We start from the raw sequence: 13,867 nt of genomic DNA, 5'->3' as shown, positions 1-13,867 counted from the left end.
GTTGTGAAGAACAAATGAGGTAATTATATAAAAGAGGTATGTTAACTCTTAGGTATTATTAATATTTAAGGCATTCTTTTAATAGTTACTGTATTTATTGGTAATAACACAGGCCACATATCAGTTGGTTATGATCTATTTCAAACACATTGATTTTGTCTTCCTAATTATACTGTGAACTCATAACACTGGGTTCCAGCTCTTACAATACCTTTGTATAACCTGCAGCCATTAGACTAGAGCTGGGCACTGAACCAATAAAACATTTGGGAAATATTGTTGTCTTCTATGTAATGTTGAAAGAGTTCACTACCACTTGTTTGATATATTTTCAAAGTATTTTTTAAGTTTAAATAATTCCACCATTTAAATTCTATTCACAGCTATTTACTCATATATCATTCTCCACTTATAGTTAAGGCTGGCTCAATTATTCTACATACTAACTCTTACTTTAATTGATAAAAAATAAGTTTAACCAGATGGCCAATCTTAATCATTTGCCTTTTAAAAAGAAAAGTTATACATCAGGCATGTAAACTATCTTAGAAGCTAATTCCTTTTGCAATTCTTTTTAAGTAGTCCAATTAAATTTCCAAAGTAGCACAATATAAAATAATCAGTGAAAGCCAAAAAAAAAGTCATTAAGATTTTTAATTCCTCTCTTAACTTTTTCCCCCCTATGGATTCTCACTTTTTACTCTCAATTTTTCTTTATCCTCTGCTTGGGAGTTTAAACTCCTACAGAGATTTACTCAGCTTTTATTTCTATATAAGCCAGATGAAAAACTGCAAGTAAGTGCAAACCACTGCAAAATATTGGGTTGGAGAAATACATTAATTCAATTGGAAGCTTGACTACATCCACACTTGACTTGTGATTTAATTTCAACTAAGTCTTTCCTGATGCTCAGCAATCCCTCATCCTTTTTCTTATCTCATGTTGACTTCATATCACATTCCCTACAGCTGTTGTCCAAAATCTCTCCACTCTCCTGCCAGGCCACTAGAAGGAGCTGACATTGCTGCTTACTTGACTTAGATGGACGCTATCCAGAGTAAGCACTTTCATCTTCTCACTTTAATTCACAACCTCTCTATATGTTCACTCATTTTTAATATTCTTCCCGACTATCTCAAAGCAAGAGCAGTTACTCTTCCATTCTAAGACTAGTCTCTCTCCATCTTTAACCAGGAATATCTTCATTCCTGCCTCTTGTAGAAATTTACTCAATCTGTAATCCCTCCTTTTTCTGGCATTTTCAGTCTCTGGCCAGTGGCTGCTTTTCCTTTGGCTATATGCATGCTAAGATTTTCTGAGCCTTAAATAAACATCCTTTGCCTTAAACTTCCTCACACTCTGAGGTGCCATTTTGTTTTTCCATTAAAGAGATGTGTGGAACACATCCATCAGAAGAAATAGACTTGTCCCTATATGTTTAAGCCAACCTAACTCACCCAGTCTCTGGGTGTACCAAGTGATAATAGAGGAAAGATGAACACTTAGGCCAGTGATGGCGAACCTATGACACGCGTGTCAGAGGTGACATGCGAACTCATTTTTTTGGTTGATTTTTCTTTGTTAAATGGCATTTAAATATATAAAATAAATATCAAAAATATAAATCTTTGTTTTACTATGGTTTCAAATATCAAAAAATTTCTATATGTGACACGGCACCAGAGTTAAGTTAGGGATTTTCAAAATGCTGACACGCCGAGCTCAAAAGGTTCACCATCACTGAAGTCTTAGGTAATAGTGAGGACATTCCTATAATTCTCATATTTGCCTCTATTCCACTCTACCTCTGCCTGGCTTTTAACCTATATCTTTGTCTCTCATTTTAATCCTATGTCTTCCTTGTGGATTGAATGATTTTTATTTCACCTCTGGCTGTCTCTAGGAAACCTCTCTAACTCTTTTCTTTCTTTTCCCTCCCTCCCTTCTTTTCTCTCTCTCTCTCTCTCTCCCTCCCTCCCTCCCTCTCTCCCTCTCCCCTCTCCCTTCTCCCCTCTCCTCCCTCTTTCTTTTCTGCAAAACAATCCTAGGAATCAGTTTCTTTGGCGAACTTCTTTTGTAGAAACTGTTCTGACACAACGCTGATTATAAAGCATTTTCTAGCCACCTGTCCTGAGAGAGTGAAGGTTTCTGGAGCATGCCTGACCTATGGTGTTTTGACCTATGTGATACTTACTATCACTACTAGCTAACATATAATGAATACAAGTGGCCAGGCACCATTTTAAGACCATTATAGGTATTGCCTCATTTAATCCTCACAAGGACTTTAAAGGTAGGTACTATTATTGTCTCAATTTTACATAGCAGAAAACTGAGTCACAGATTATGAATGTCCTTGGTTAATGAGAGAAAAAGGAATCTAAACTGCCAGGCTTTCTCAAGAAACTATTCTAGTCAGGCAAACTTTTCTAATGAGTTTGTACACAGTTTAAAGAAAAGCTCTTAACTCTTCAGTAATTATTTAAAATGATTCTTCCAGAACTGCAGAATACCTCTTGGGAGCTTCATATTGAAAGAAGAAAATGACTAATAATCAAGTGAAGATCTAACTGCCTTGCCTCTTTTATTAATTAAACTACAGGCCCGGTGCACGAAATTCATGTATGGGTAGGGTCCCTAGGCCTGGCTGGCGATCACGGCCGATTGGGGCCTTCCTGCTGCCGGCTGCTGGCCGGGGCCTTCCTTCATTCCACGCCACCCCCTGGTGGTCAGTGCATGTCATAGCAAGCGATTGGTCTCCTGGTCGAACTCCCACAGGGACAATTTGCATAGTAGGCTTTTATATATAGGTTTTATAATTCATAGTCTTGAGTGATTCCAACTTATCTAAGCATACCAACCACAAGTGAAGCCACAAGAATATTGTGATATTAAGTATATGGTATAAGAATTTTAAGTGTCAAGAACAATGATTGGAGGATAATCACTAAATTTTAAACTTGACAAGCTTCATTCATAAATTAGATTCATTTAAATGGCTATGCAAATTACTGATGTCTTTTTCAAGAACTTTTTATTTAATTAGTCCCTGATATAATTGGACATATAGTTACTGATTGAAAGAGCACGTCTGCAAAGGCAGTATGGTAAATAGCTAAAAGAATGAGCCCAAGGGACTCTAGAAAGGTTTTTTTCTACTGTATTAAGTTCATAAATGGTAATTCATAGCCAAAGAAAGGCCCATTTAGTAGTTTCCCAAAGAAAGCTGAGTTAAAAATTTACAGGCTCAGTCAAATTAATCCCTTACATTTACATGGTACTTTCCATTGTGTAAAGCATTTTTCCTTCTATTGTTACAATTGAAGCTCTCAATTCCACTGGGATAGACAAGCTCTCCAGACAATTTTGTTCATATTTTTAAAATGTATTTTCCATTTTGCCTAGGCTTTCATAAAGCATAGATATAAATTGAATAATCAAGAGTAAAAATAAGAGCAACTTTATATCTCTTACCCCTATATTATTTGGTCCTTTCTTCTTTACTCTTTTTATTTTATTTTATTTTTTAAAAATATATTTTATTGATTTTTTACAGAGAGGAAGGGAGAGAGATAGAGAGTTAGAAATATCGATGAGAGAGAAACATCGATTAGCTGCCTCCTGCACATCTCCTACTGGGGATGTGCCCACAACCCAGGTACATGCCCTTGACCGGAATCGAACCCGGGACCTTTCAGTCCCCAGGCTGACGCTCTATCCACTGAGCCAAACCGGTTTCGGCTACTCTTTTTATTTTTAAAAAATTATTTAGTTGCTTTAAATGTTTTGATTATAAGCTTCTGCAAGTTCTTTATCACAAAATATGTGGGGTATAAATTTCAAATAAATAAAACTTGATAAGTCCTCTTTCTAGAAAAATGATAGTTCCAAGGGCTGATCACCAAGGGCACAAAATGCAATCTAATCCCAAATTACATCCATAAAAAGAGCCTTGCTATCTCACACAATCATAAAAACAAATCTACAAGCAACATAATATTATATGCAAAACAAATATGCATGTACAACTTAAGACAAATTCATAATTCACATATTGTTCTACCACTGTTTAAAAAAATTTTTGTAATTGATTGTAAAGAGGGAGGAAGATAGAAACATCTATTGGTTTCCTCCTGTACACACCCTGACACGGGGTTAGAATCCTGCAACCTAGGTATGTGCCCTGATTGGGAATCGAACCCATGACCTTTTAGTGCATGAGACAATGCTACAACTAACTGAGTCACACCGACCAAAGCTACCATTATTTTTTTTAGCTAAAAATACATTATTATCATATTTCCATGTAAGTATACAGATGACACACTCACATGTTCATTGCAACATTATTCAAAATAGCCAAAACATGATAATAACCTAAGTTTATTCAGCCTTAAAATGAAGTAAATCCCGCCATTTGTGACAACATGGATTAAACTTGAGGCTATTTATTTTGCTATGTAAAATAAGCCAAGAGAGAAAAACAAATACTGCATGATCTATAAATTAGATCATGTGGAGTCTAAATAAGCTAAATCCATAGAAAATAGAGAGGAGACTGGTGATTGGAAGTGGCTGGAGAATGGGGGAAATTAGATGCTGGTCAAAGGGTAAAAACTTCTAGTTGTAAGAGAAATAAGTTCTGGGGATCTAACGTATAGCAAGGTGATTAGAGAGAGAGAGAGAGAGAGAGAGAGACATTGATGTGAAAGAGAAACATTGATCGGCTGCCTCCCAAACGTGCCCTGACCAGGAATCATACCCACCACCTTTCCATGTATGGGACAATGTTCCAACTAGTTGAGCCACACCAGACATGGCTAAGAGAGTAGACAAATCTTCTCACCACCACCATCACCACAAAAATAATAATTAAACCTCAAGTTTAATACTTCTAATATGTTGAACAACTTTGGGGTGACCACCTATTTTGTGAAGTAATGGATATGTTATCAAATCATCACATTGTCCATGTTAAGCTTACACAATGCTATATGTCTATTATATTTCAATAAAACTGGATAAAACTAAGAACCATTCATTCTAATACATCTGTAGACTCAGTAGCAGGTAGTGTCATGAATCTTAAATATAATTTTCTGACATAAATTCTTTAAAAGTCCAATTTCTCAAAAGCAACTGAAGAACAATGCTAGTTACTATTTTTACAGCAATGGAAAACTGTAAATCCTTGCAGAATCAAAAGAAATAATCCATGGAAAAGTAAAGTAAAACCTTACATTTAATAGAACTCATCAAATAATTAAAATTATTTAAATATATCAGGATTGTAAAATTGGGCTTAAATGTCATTAAACAAACTAAATTTTGTTTTTCTTTGTGAGTGGAAAAAGGGGAAAGTTATGATTAGCTTCACTACCTTAAGTGTGGGAAATCAATTTAGCAGACTTAAACACGGAACTATATCCTTTGAGTAACCATATATTTTTCATCCAAACAGAAACATTTTTGATAGTGAAAGGAGTACTAAAAACAGCCAACAATCATAAACTAGGATATGTGGTCACCCCAAAGTTGTTCAATATATTAGAAATATTAAACTTGAGGTTTCATTATTGCTTAAAAAAAGAAATCCAGTAGAGAAGTCAAGTAAATTATTAGAAATGAGTGCTTGGAATTCTGGAGAGAGATCAGACTGGAGATATAAATTTCAGTCATTTCTAAGGTACAGAAAAAAATGGGAACTTTTAGACGATATATAAAACTATATGAAACCATCAAAGATGTGAGGGTAAATGGAGAAGAGGAGCAACGACGAGGCTCTCGAGCATTATTAGCAAGACAGATGTGAAGAAATTAGTGAAGAATAAGAAGTGAACAATGAGGTAGGAGGATGTATTCCTGATACCAGGTGAAAAAAATGATTCATGGAGGAAGGGATAATTGTGTCAAATGCTGCTGATCGGTCAAATAAAATGAAAACAGAGAATGGATCATTCAATTTAGCAATGTGGTACCAGCTATTGACCTTGACAGGCAGTGTTTCAATGTAGTGATGGTAACAAATGCTTGAGTGAAGAAAATTCAAGAAAGAATGGGAGGAGAAGTGGAGCGAAAGGGTTGACAGGTCTCTCAGAGTTTTACTTTAAAATTGAAGCAGTAGCTTAAGGGGGCTGTGGGGTCAAGGGAAGGTGTGTACGTGTGTGTGTACATGCTTAATGATTAAATAGCAACATGTTTCCTGAATTAGAATGCTTCCCTAGCAAATGAAAATGAATGAGAGAGAGAAAAGAGGAGAATTGCTTCCTTGAGATTTGTCCTTGATTTGGTAAACAGGAATTGGGTGAATACTCCACTGGACAGGAACTTGAAAAGTTCATCAGGCAAGAAGGTAGAGAACATGGATACGTACACAGGCTGAGAGGTTGGGAGATGTAGTAGGTATCTGAGGAAACTCCTTTCTGATTCTTTAAATCTTCTCAGTGAAAAAGGCAGCAAGGTTATTAGATGAGAGTGAGGATGAGGGAAGAGGCATTGGGGACTTGATACTGAGAGAAATAGAGCATGCTTCCAGGCATATTAAGGACCTACATGAATTTGGTGGTCATGTTTTTTAAAATGAGCAACAGGTGGTGTATTTTCCTTTGGCCATAATCAGCTTAGGAACATTAGCCGTAAATTTATTAATTTCACATAAAGAAAAAAATTTATATGGTGGGACACAGGAGATAAAGATTCCTGTAGTGTTAGTTCTCTCTCTCTCTCTCTCTCTCTCTCTCTCTCAAAGTGTTACCTAGTATACTGAGTGTCTAATTCAATTATTTTAAAATTCCTCTGCCAGAAATTTTCCATTGTCTGGGGTAATTTCCCTTCTGTTCATTTATTTTTGTCTTTATCTGAAAATTTGAAGGGTTTTCTCAAATACTTTGATTGCAAGTTCATATTTAAGAATAAGGCAATAGATATGTAAGAGATAAGCTATCTAGGAACACTGTGTATTGGGTGGGACATTTTTACAATCAGTCTTGCTTCAGTGTGAATGGAGTCAGGGACCACCATTATGCCAGAATGGGTAATGTTTCATTCTACAGCAGTTCATAATCCTGACTACACATTATAATCACTTAGGGATCTATTAAAAACTATCAAAGCACACTTTTCCTCTCAGAGATTTTGATTCAAGTACTCTCTTCCACACAAGAATGGATATTAGAATGCAGATGAGTGTGATGTAATTAGAAGTATACCTGTAAATCCCATCAAAAAGTAACAGTAAATATTTCAACACTACTCATAATTCAATGTTTTCAACTTGGGGATATTGTGTTACAATGCATTTGAAAGCTGCCTACATCCTTCCCATACCATTCTATAGAAATCAGTTGTTCTGAGATTTCAGGGAAAAAAATCCAAAAACTTAAAAAACAAAGCGAAAATATCATTATATGATGCTTTAAAACCATGTTTGAGCATTTCCTATTGACTCATTGAAAGTCCCTGACTCTCAGGAAATGTACCTTTATCTGATCAGTAGGCCCATATATTCCACAGTACCTTAAACTGTAGAACATTGATGGGTTTTTCTGTCTGATGGAGACTATAATATCAGAGGTTATGCTTTTATTCTCTAATAGGATTGTAATCAGTTTTGTTTGTAGCCCAGAAAATGTATTCCAACATCTCTGTCCCCAAGAATTCTGTAAGTTCAAGTTTCTCAAATTCTTTTGGAGCTAATTCTGTTATTTTTCTGGTTCCCTCAATAATGAACTGAATAAAAATTAACACATGCTCACTACCTATTTGTATGAGAATAATGTTTTAAACAATTGAATTATATGCTTTCCAGTTTTTGCAGTTTTACTTAGATGTGATCACTTGCCCAAGGAACCAATGGAGCAGAAAGCAACCCTCAATCAATGAATGTCATAACAGGAGCATGTTTAGGATCTTATAACCCTTCCTAACCTTCCTCTTCCAGAGCTATGAAGCCAGTCTTTAGGGAATCTTTATATTTTAAGAATAGGACTCTACTTATATGTTATTACCATCTGCCATTTAGAAACTGATAGGACCTGGTGATTGTCTTCCAAGAAGTCTGAAAGATCTGTTTCAGGTGACAGAGCTGGTCTACAGATGAGGTCTGAAAGACCTATGTGGTCATCTTTCTTTCAGTTTAAAGATTGAACGCTTGAATATGGCATCCCAGCTATGGCACTACTGTTTGTACCTCAAAGTCCATAAAATGTCAAAAGGTGAGGTAAAGTAGCAGACTTGCAGATAACGGGAAGTGTTTCTTTTAAGAAATGCTATGGGTTGGTGGCTGCAAAACCCCAGTGTAAAAAGGAGAGAAATGAGTGTCATTCAGTATTCTTTATCTCTTTTGTCTGAAAAATGGTAAACACTTTTACTTATTTTAAAGGATTAGAATGAGGAATTATACAATATTTCTGGGTTCTGTTTATTTGTAGAGCTTCTTTCTTATGTCTGATTTTGCCTGCATAAGTTGTTCACACGCATATATTTGTACCTATAGTTATTTCATATTTGTGTGTGTCTATTACTCTATATATAAACGAGCAGTTTTAACTCCTCCTCAGAGAAGGTCACTAATGACCATTTAAAATGATCTGCTTGTGTTCGTAGCCTTATATATCTGTGAGTGACTTCCTGGGGGACACACTTGGAGATTATTTGATAATGTAAGTCTGCCATTTGTCTGTAATATAGGGCTATAAAACTCAAAAGACAGATTTATGATCAAACAGAAAGAAAATGCGAATTGGTATCAAGCTAACAATCATCATAAAATTGTATTAATAAAAATGTCTGTGATTCATTGTTGATATTTGGTAAGTAAATGTAGAATTATATCTGGATCCAAGTTCACATAATATTCCTAATCAAGGTGAATCTTTGGATACATCAGACTGCTTTGAAAATTTTGGTTTATAAACACTTATATGTATTCTCTATAATTTTATCACACTGTAGAAGATAAGACTGTTTTTCACCAATAAATATATTTTCTGTAACTTTTTCATAGATGACCTTCATCAATTTGAAGAAGGTACCTACTGTTCTTATTTTGATGAGAGATTTTACCATGAATGGGTTGTAAATTTTATATAATACTAGAGGCCTGGTGCACAAATTTGTGCATGAATTTGTGCATGGGTGGGGTCTGGCTGGCCCACTCTAATTGGAGCTGATTGGGCTGGGCTGGCTGGGGGAGGGGACGCGGAGGTTGGCTGGCTAGTCCCACCCCCAATCGGGGTGGGGGGGCCTATCGGGGATGGGGCCAGCTATGGGGAGGGGCTGCGGGTGGTTGATGGGCCAGCCCCGCCCCTGGTTGAACTCCCAGTTGAACTCCCAGTTGAGGGGACAATTTGCATATTAGGCTTTTATTATATAGGATTTTATATGCATTTAATGAAATGATAATGAGTTTTAGTCTCTGAATTTGATGAATTACAGTGATTAGTTTTTATATGTTAAACCAATCTTGAATTCTTATGATTAAACCTTACTTGTTCCTGATTCATTATCCTGTCTACATATTATCTATTTGATAATATTTTTTAGAGATTTTTTGGTTTATATTTCGGAGAGATATTGGTTAAAAATGTTATTTTTTTGAAATTTCTTTGTAAGGTTTGGTATTAGGCTTATGTTAGCTCATGAAAAGAGCTGAGAAGTCCTCCCTCTTCTATTTTCTGAAAAGGTTTAGGGCTGGCATTATTTCTTCCTTAAACTTTGAATGCTTGATAGCAGTTTTCTTTTGGGGAAGGTTTTTGATCAGTTCAGTTTATTTAAAGAAAAAAAACAAAATGAGATGTTATTTTGGTTAATTGCATTTTAAAAAAGTGTCTATTTTGTCACAGTTATCAAGATTGTTAATATTATTCTCATATTATCCTTGATTAGTCTAGCATGGGTGTGTCAATTTTGTTAATCTTTTGAAATAACCAACTTTTAGCTATGCCAATTTTATATATTATTTGTTTTATATTTTACTAGTGGCCCAGTGCACAAAATTCGTGCACATTAAAAGGGGATTAATAGGAGCAGCAGTTCTCAACCTGTGGGTTGCGACCCCTTTGGGGGTCGAACGACCCTTTCACAGGGGTCGCTTAAGACCATCGGAAAACACATATATAATTACATATTGTTTTAGTGATTAATCACTATGCTTTAATTATGTTCAATTTGTAACAATGAAATTGGGGGTCACCACAACATGAGGAACTGTATTAAAGGGTCGCGGCATTAGGAAGGTTGAGAACCACTGAATTAGAGGATATATTTTAATATTGCTATTTTTCTTTTCTCTATAATAGAAATGTCAGAGATGAAAGGAAATTTTTAAAATGTATATGAAAATTTTCCTCCTGTCAGAGTCTGGGGCGCACCATGGGTCCCAGAGTCAAGTCCCTGCCCACCCATGTGCACCTCAAAATCGCGCAAGACCCAGACCTGTCCGGTCCCCCCATTGGGCTAGATCCAGACCTGGCCGGTCCCACCCTTGTTAAGCCCCACCAGGTCGGGAGGTGAAGCCTCAGGTCCCCTGGCCTGGCGCTGGGGCGGGGAGCGCTGCCTGAGGTCCTTCAGCCCAGGCCAGGGTGGGGGGTGCACCTTGAGGTCCCCTATCAAGTCCTGCTGGGTGGGGGATGTGGCCTGAGATCCCCTATCAAGCCCCACTGGGCAGGGGCATGGCCTGAGGTCCCCTGTCAAGCCCCGCCAGGTGGGGGGCATGCTTTGAGGTCCTCCATTAAGCCCCGCGGGCAGGGGGCGCAGCCTCAGGTCCCCTGTCAAGCCCCACCAGGAGGGGGCTGCAGCCTCAGGTCCCCCGTCAAACCCCACTGGGCAGGGGGCACAGCCTGAGGTCCCCCAGCTCAGCACTGGGGCGGGGGAATGCACCTTGAGATCCCCCGTCAAGCCCTGCTGGGTGGGGGGCATGGCTTCAGGTCCTCTGGCCTGGTGCCAGGGCAGGGGGCATGGCCTGAGGTCCATCGGCCTGGCGCCAGGGTGTGGGGCACAGCCTGAGGTCCCCTGTCAAGCCCCATGGGGGGGGGGGGCGCGCATGCAGCCTCAGGTCCCTGCTGATTGCTAGTTAAAGATCGTTATGGGAACTCAGCCTCCGCTGTGGGTGCAGCCATCTTGTGTTATGGAAACTCCCTGCCTCCACTGTGGGCGCCGCCATCTTTGTGGCTGAGAGACAGTCAATTTGCGTATTCCTTCATTATTATATAGGATTGTTTTCTGCTCTTATATTATTTCCTTCCTTCCACTAATTTTAAGTTTACTTTACTTGGTTTTCTAATGATATTAAAGTTGAACCATAGGGCATTGGTTTAATTTATTTTTCAATAAATTAATATCTTTCAAATATTAGCATTTAAAACTATAATTTGCCCTTTAAGCACTGTTTAATCTATGTTCCACAGCCTTTAATACATTGTTTTCATTATCATTTTGTACAAGGTATTTTCTAATTTACTTTGTAATTTCATCTTTGACCTATTAATTATTTAGACCCAGAGGATTACAACTGGGTTTTGACAGGAATAGATACTGACTCTGGACTGGGCTTTGATTACCTGGTGGTAGATGCAAATGCTCAGAATACTATAAAAGAAACAGAACAGGAGATACTGTACCAATTTGGACTGCCAACTCACATTTTCTCAGAATGAGAGACATTGCAGCCCATAATGTCCAACAATTGGCATAGAGATAGCCTCCTCAAGTAATAGTTTGATAGAGAATTAGAATGGGCAATTGAAACATTGGAGTAAGAATTAAAACACTGTAACAGTGACATTTAATCCTGTGTAAGTCACCCACCCATTTTATCCTATCCTAACTCTCCAAAGTTTTACATTTACATTGAAGGTAGCATCTTAATATTTTATTGAATATCAATAATAAATCTAAACTTCTCAATGTGGCATTCAGTTCTCCTCATATGTGGCCTCAATTTAACAATCCTAGGAATAAGTTAATCAAGATAACCACAAAAAAGGAACAAAGTTGTCAACTAAGAAGGGACAAATATATGATGATATACATATTAAAAATAATAATGTAGTATATATGGAAGATACCAAATTATATTTGACATCATTCTTCAAGACAAAGAGATATAATTAAAGCAGATCACATAATTAAATGGAATACTAAAAAAATTAAATAAAAAATACTCATGTAATTCAAAAGAAGACAGAAAAGAAGAAGCAGGATAAAAACAGAGAGACTAAACACAAAAATAAATAAAATTGTAGACATTAATAAACTATATATGTCATGAGCAAGAGAGCATCCCCAAAAAGAGCCACTCACAAATGTTTATATTTTTCCACAATGCCAGGTTCATTAGAGGAAATCTCCCCAATAAGCTAATAGAGTCACACACAGGTTACACAGAGAGGGGGAGCTTATGTGATAGGAGGGAGCAGAGCAAGCATCTGGTGAGAAGCCGCTGTCACTGGCAGTGTCCACAGCTGGAGATGTAGGTGTTGGTCTCAGGGTGCTACATCCCAACATTTCAATGTATTCACCAACCTAGAAAGCTCTCTGAATCTCATTAAGTGTTTTTATAGTTCAATCCCAGACCTCACTCCTCACTTTCCAAAAGGTTAGTGGGTGGAACTGAAACTTTCAAAATTTAATCACTGATCTCTCTGATGACCAGTCCCATCCTGAGGCTATTGAAAGGCCCCAACCCCAGTTACCTCCTCAGCATTATTTTAGATGTGATGGAAGGGGCTTGTTATGAATAACAAAGGGTACTTTTGTCATTCAGGGCATTTTAAGAGTTTTATTTTATTATTATTTTTAATCCTCACCCAAGGAGTGAGGATATTTTTTTCATTGAATTTTAGAGAGTGGAAGGGAGTGGGGAGAGGAGAGAGAGAGGGAGATTCTTTAAAGGTGTTCATATAATATTGTATCTCCCTCATTACATAATGCCTTTGTGTGTTTCTCGGCATCTAGAAGGGTTCAGGAATCTGGAGGACTGCGTGTAAATTATTAAAGAGTCTAGAGATGAAACATAATTTTGGAAGGCATTTCAGGGGGCCAGAGAAGACTTAGCTAATGAAACCAAGTCCTGCTGTCTCTCTGGACCCCTTGCTTTTTATTAACACAAATTGTCCTAAGGCAAAGTAAATATACATCAAAGGTAAGGCTTGGTATGCAGAATCCATTGTCAGATTGGGGGAACTGCCTACGGCTGTTCAGGTATTTGGCCAGTAGGAGGCAATAACATGTAGATTAAAATGCCCTCAGCTGTCTGGCAGCAAGCAATCATCTATGCAAATCTTTAGGTGTGGGGAAATGCCCTTAGCCATTTCCAGCAGGCAATCCTCAAGGTTCCATCAACCTTTTGATGAAGCTTCTTGCATTTATGACATACTGGAATTAGCTTCCGGCAATTACATAACCCATTTATTTATTTATTTACTTTTTACCCTCAGCTACTATACTTCCTTTTCTCCATTTATACCTAAATTTTTCCACTTCTGAAAGGAACATTAGGTTCAGCCACTGTGTTGGTCTATATTGCAGATAGCAATACTAATCTAGTTATTACTTTCCCTCAGTCCAGTTCTATTCATATAGGGGAGGGTTACATAGCTACAGAACTAATGGGCTTGACCATTATCAAACTTCAACTTGGCCAAAGTGAAGTTAAAACTTGTTCTATAAGGACCTTAGGAATTCTGAGTTAAATATATAAAAATATAGTTACAGTTTCTTGTTTAAAAGCCACTCCTTTTTCCAGCACTTGTATTTATAGCCCTGGTCTTACAAACACTGGATTAGGTAGAGGCAACATGGGGAAGAAACAAATTATAGTCATCATACAAATGTCCTCCTCTCTTGGACATACTAGTGTGGTCACCT

The 13,867-nt window shown here is 37.4% G+C and overlaps 1 long non-coding RNA gene across 1 annotated transcript; it reads left to right on the top strand.

Annotated features, from left to right (window-relative positions):
* The first annotated feature begins 3,712 nt into the window (after positions 1 to 3,712).
* On the top strand, positions 3,713 to 13,394 carry LOC106727960. The gene is made up of 3 exons (XR_001364196.1): positions 3,713 to 3,735; positions 10,576 to 10,581; positions 13,333 to 13,394. It is a non-coding gene; the product is annotated as an uncharacterized LOC106727960 (long non-coding RNA).
* Positions 13,395 to 13,867: the final 473 nt, after the last annotated feature.

The sequence above is a fragment of the Myotis brandtii genome, unplaced genomic scaffold, assembly GCF_000412655.1.
Source record: "Myotis brandtii unplaced genomic scaffold, ASM41265v1 scaffold1145, whole genome shotgun sequence".
NCBI classification, from domain to species: domain Eukaryota; kingdom Metazoa; phylum Chordata; class Mammalia; order Chiroptera; family Vespertilionidae; genus Myotis; species Myotis brandtii.
Note: the sequence above shows the minus strand (reverse complement) of the source record. Positions and strands in the feature narration are given on the sequence as shown.